The sequence below is a fragment of the Gossypium hirsutum genome, chromosome D03 (genome assembly GCF_007990345.1).
Source record: "Gossypium hirsutum isolate 1008001.06 chromosome D03, Gossypium_hirsutum_v2.1, whole genome shotgun sequence".
In the NCBI taxonomy this organism is placed as follows: Eukaryota; Viridiplantae; Streptophyta; class Magnoliopsida; order Malvales; family Malvaceae; genus Gossypium; species Gossypium hirsutum.
Genome location: NC_053439.1, coordinates 46762488 through 46768487, shown reverse-complemented (window position 1 = coordinate 46768487; position 6000 = coordinate 46762488). Strand labels below are relative to the sequence as shown.

At 34.1% G+C, this 6000-nt stretch overlaps 1 non-coding gene across 1 annotated transcript; it reads right to left on the bottom strand.

The window, feature by feature from the left end:
* Positions 1-1044: 1044 nt before the first annotated feature.
* On the bottom strand, positions 1045-1149 carry LOC121215828 (small nucleolar RNA R71). The gene has a single exon (XR_005911799.1). It is a non-coding gene; the product is annotated as a small nucleolar RNA R71 (small nucleolar RNA).
* Positions 1150-6000: the final 4851 nt, after the last annotated feature.

Genomic DNA, 6000 nt, shown 5'->3' with positions numbered 1-6000 from the left:
ATATTTGATTCATTCTACTTTTCTATCTCTTGAATGTTCATTTCTTTTATGTTATTATTATAAAACCTTAAAAACCATGTTATCATGTTTTTATACTATAATTGATTTAAATTGCTAATTAGATCTTTTAGTGTTTAAGTTAGAATTGATCTAACACTCACCTCCCTTGGGTACAATCCTCAGAGTACTTACTACTCCGTTGTAAAAACTATATTACAACTCGACCCGTATACTTGCGGATACTGCCTCGTAGTCTTTATTTTATTGCAGTATTCACACTATGGACGTTAGTATGTCCGGAGGCGGTCAAGTTGTTGACGTCGTTGCCGGGGAGGCAACGTTACTAGTTTAAATTTAATTTTTGCACGTAAAAGAATAATTAGGAAATTTTTAAGTTGTAGATACGATTTTATTTTATTTATCGTTACTAATTGTCTTTTTCTGGGTTTAGTGTATGACTCGTAGTAAGGGCACCCCTGTTGTACCAATTACAGATCCAGAAAGAATAATCCGAAAAATCATCTACAGTAGTAGTAACAAAAGTAAATGCAAGATCCACCACCACTTGCTGCAACTAACGTACCACGTAAAAATCCACAGTTCAATGACGTTAACGATAAAGCCTTAGGAAACCCACCAGCATCAAAACTACCCACAAACGTACAGATGGCTTGAAACAAAAGAACCTTAAAGGATCATACCTTACCAAGTTTGGACATGGTTCAGGAAAGTAAAGCAAGGCTGACAATTACAGTTAATAATTTTGAGATCAAACCAACAATAATTTAGATGATCCAGAATAACCTACAATTTAGGGGCATGATGACAGAGGACCCCAAGATTTAAAACGATTCTTCCAATTCTGTGATACTTTTAATTATAACGTGGTCACTGATGATGCTATTCATCTTCGATTGTTTCCCTTCTCTTTGATTAATAATGTATTTTCTTGGTTAGACTTGTAAGCACCAAGGTCTATCATGACATTGGATGAACTTGCTGGAAAGTTTTTATAGAAGTTCTTCTCGATTAGCAAAGCAGTTCAACTAAGAAAAGAGATTAATATTTTTAGACAGATGGAGGGAGAAAGTTTTCATGAGGTATAAGAATATTTCAAAGTGGTTATTCAAAATACTCGCACCACAAATTTCCTAAGTGGATGCGACTGCAAGTATTCTATAATAGGTTGGATGAGAACGCACGATTTGGATTAGACAGAGCAAAATTAGGAGCCCTTATGAACATGATGTATAAGGATGCATAAGAATTATTCAAAATATGACATTAAACTCCTATCAGTGGCCGATTAAATGCTTCACATATGGCCAGAAACCTACTATGGTCAAAACTATCCAAGAGGATGATGAGTATCAACAGATAGTGGATAAACTTAGTCGTATCAAATCTGCTTCTACACCATCTATGCATAAAGGAGACAAACCACTCTTTCACTATCTCAATAATCCTACTGAGGATGAAAATTACATCGAAAATAGGGGTAGAAACCCTTATTCCTATACATATAATCCCGACTGGAGGGATAACCTAAACCTGAGATAGGAAGGAAATCAATAAGGAGGTAAAAATTTAAATCAAGCTAAAAATACTAATTATTAACCTCCTTATTTGCAAAAACCTCAGGATAGGGTCAACTGAAGTAACCATACTACATATGGTCAACGTCTGGATAGAATCGATGGAGAAATGTGGTAAATGTGAATAAATGTCAATCAGGTGTAGTTTGAGTACACCAATTCAATAAGAATATTAACTAAACTCGAGGATCAAATGAGTCAATTGATGATATGATGGGTGAAATCAAAAGACAAATTAACACAGGTATTCTCATCAATACAGAAGACAATCCATGTAGGAAAGGTAAAGAGCATGTGAAAAGGATTGTACTTTGATCAGGCTAAGTACTGAGTAGCTTAGAAGCCACTACTTATGAAATAATTGTGAAGAAAAATGACGATCCTTAAGAGATATCCCTAAAGGCTGAAGATGAAATAGAGCCAGAGGAGGTAACCACACCGGCAGCGAAAACAGAAAAGAAGTAACTAAATACTCTACCGGTGTAAAAATCCCATTCCCTTCAAGATTAAAGGAAAAACAAAAGCGGGATGAGGAAGAATTTGTAAGTTTCTTGAACTTGTTCAAAGCATTAAATGTTAATCTGCCCTTAATCGAATTAAATTAATAGAGAAAGTTTCTAAGTACGCCAAGTTTTAAAGGAAATTATGTCTAGGAGTAGGAAAATTAAGGTAGGTGAACAAGTTAGTATAAGCACTTCATGTAGTGCTATTATATCAAGACAGGTCCCCCAAAAATTAAAAGACTTGGGAAGTTTTACTATTTCCATAGAGGTAGAGAGTATTTATTTTAATAGAGCTCTATGTGACTTAGGAGTTAATATTAATTTGATGTCTTTATGTTTTTGAAAAACTCGGGTTAGGGGATATTAAAAATAGGCATATAATACTATAATTGGTTGACAAATCTTCAATTCATCCAAGAGGGGTATTAGAGGATGTGTTAGTCAAAGTGCGCGGTTTCATTATTCCAGCAGATTTTGTGGTGCTTTACTTTAAAGAAGATCGTAAGATATCGATCTCATTAGGTAAACCTTTCCTGGTCACTTCTAGATCTACCATTAATTTTGAGAAAAATGAATTAACTATGAAAATTAATTGTGTGAGACTGAAACGTTTAAATGTGGTAATCAAACAAGCAAGGAATATAGGAGGAAGTTAGGGGAGCAATGCAAAAAATTATTTATTTCTAACATTCTCGAGTCAAAGGACATGATTACTTTTATGCATGCAAAAAGAATAAACAGGTTTAAGCAAATGGACAAGCAGGCACAGGTGGAATGGCACAATGGATGATAGACTAATACTGACAGAACAGAAGAATCATCTATCGATGAACTGATGATACTGACGGATGAATCCGACAGTAAAACTTTAAAATATTTCAATTGTCTAATTGTTGTAAATTATTGTATATTTAACTAACCGTAGAGTTTAGATGTTAACTTTTATTTGATAGATGTTCATTAAAGACGAGACATCCTCAAAGATGAAATTTAGGCTGACACAGAGTAGTGTCGCAACACGATAACCTCGTGTTACAACACTTTATGCAGAATGCAGCAACTGAAGAAACCAACTCAACGTTGTGACACCACACTCCTATGTCGCGACATGGATGATAGTCTCCCCAAATTCCCAAACTGAAAAATGTGTCGTGACACAGAACCGCTGTTTCGAGACAACGATAAGCTGCTAGGGATGTCGCGACATAGGGGTTCTCGAGACATTGCTGTAATTTTTCTGTAGGGTTAACCTGACCCATTCGTGCAACCCGGTGACCTAACCCTTAATTTACCCAATTTTAAACTCCCAAAACATTTATTTCTTAACCTAAAACCATATTAACTCTTATTTAAATACTCTTTACCTCCTTTAATCTTTTAAATATTCCCAAATACCTTAAACCCTAACATTCATTCTTCTCTTTTTTCTTTTTAATTTGTTTGGAAAATTTATTTCTTTCAATCTTACTTAGGGCAAGAACGAAACCACTCCAAGGAAGGACGAGAAAACAAAAATGTGACAAGAAATCTAATGGCTCATACAAGGTTAAAGGTTCCTATCTTAATTTTTATCGTTCTCTTGAAATAAACTGCTTGATTAGTTCATTAGTTTGTGACGTTCGATATCATGCCACCTACAAAAGTTAGACAAACTAATGAACCAGAACCGTCGACAGCTCTAAATCCCTCTAAATTTTCAAACCCAAAAATTAAAAAATATTGTATTAAACTTCAAGGAAAAACCTTTATCCAAGAGAGGGGATTTGATCTGTCTATGATTTTGTGTAAGGAAATATAGTCTTTAGTCAGATATCATATGTGAGAACGTTTCTAGAAAATCCCTAAAGATAGTGTTGTGGTCCACGTTGTTCAAGAATTTTATGCATCATTACAGGACCAAAATTCAAGGAACACTGAAGGTCATATGTGTGAATCGGTACTTGTGCGAGGGAAAGAGATAAGAGTAACCCCTTAAATTATTTGCGACTTTTATAATGCTCCATACTATGAGAATGATTTTATTTATGAAACTAATTTAGAATATTTTCGGGACATATATATGGATAACATTATAAACTTTTTATAGATGTCTGGCCATACGTATTGAAGGCTAAGTAGATACATCACGATGGAGTTTATAAAAACATAGTGAAATAGGAAAGTTTAGTATAATATGGGAAACTATAGGTTAACCTGAAAGTGAAAAACAAAAGAAAAATCCAAAAAGCAAAAGTAATACAAGTAGAAAAAGTTCTCGAAAAATACAAAGCATTCATGAGTGAGATAAGCTGAAAAAGAAAGTTACAAAGTCACAAAAGAAAGAGAAACTAATTCATTAGTGCACACAAACTTGTAGGCTAGCCGTAGTTACTATGTCATGCTATGATTTCCTATATAGAGAGAGACAAGGAAGGTGAGAGAATGAGAAATAAGGTTGTGAGCGAGTAAGGGTCATTAAGGGAGAAGAATAGGGATCAATACGATGTGCCAAATTATTTTCGTGTTTGTAATCCTTTTAATGCATACTATTTTTGAGTTTCACACCTGTCCTAAGCTTTAGAATATTACAAACTGAAAAGTCCTATATGACTTAAATATCCTTATGCATGAATAGAGATTACATTAAACAATCACATAAAGGACTATTTGTATTCTACTCGGATAGTCAAAGTACTTGTATGATTTGTTGATGAATTCCTACAAGCGAGACCCTTAATACTTGTATATTTTATAACATACTAAACTTAAATGTTTATGATCAAAAGTAGTAAGTCAACTACTCATCATGTTAAAGTTGTTAGGAAGCATGAAATGCCTAAGTCATATGCTCTGAAGTCAATACTTGTATGATATTTGCTCAAGGGTTGTCGCTTTTATTTCTTGTTTTTTTTATGTTGCTTGAGGACAAGCAATGACTTAAGTGTGGGGGAGTTTGATATGTCGTAATTTGGTGTACCAGATTAAACTAGTTTTCATATTTAAGGATCTTGAATACAGGAATTTTCATTATATTTTAGTTAATTTTTCTTAGTTTTATTTATATTCAATAAAATGTGCAAATTAAGTCTTTTATTGACCTTAGGGGCCAAATAAGGCCTAAAAGAGAGCTAACGCACTTTATGAACATGCAGGAGACCTTTAAATGACATACTAAATCTATATTGGCCGCTATGTCACCACACAGGATGTTCGATGTCGTAACATAGGGAGCAGAATAGAAAAAGCTCAAGATTGCCTTCGATGTCACAATACATACTGAGAGTGTCGTGACATACCTTTAAAGATATCCTGAGAGAAGTATATTGACTGCCATGTTGCGACACAGGTCCTGGTGTGTCACGACATCGACTCTGTGACGAGAACTAAATACAAAGCAAGGGCGTTTTGGTCTGCACAATTAAACTTAAAGCTCAAGGACATCATTTAACTTAGGGTTAAGGACGACAACCACCTAAAATCTATAATTAGGCTCCTTTGGCACATGTTATGGACATTATTCACTTAGCCTAGGTTTTCTTTAGCAAATTTAGTTTAGTTTTTCTTTCATTTTTAGGTTTTAAAATTTATTTCAGTTGTTTTTCGTTGTTCTCAAGATATCTGAATTGTGGAAAGTATTCAAAATTTGTGGATTCGTGATTAATCTCAATACAATCAGGCTCTTTCATATACTCTATACTGTCGATTTAATTAACATGCTTTCTCTTTATATTGATTCTATATTGTTTATGAAAACCATAATGAACTAATCCCTTTAAGGGGAATTGGCAAGTGGTGGTATGATCTATTAACAATTTTGTAGGGTTACTCAATGGATCAAGTGTTTGGGAAAAGAAGAATGTGAAACAAACCCCAGGCTTAACAACCTCGGAAAGTCATCAATGTGGGAATTAACCCAAAAATGG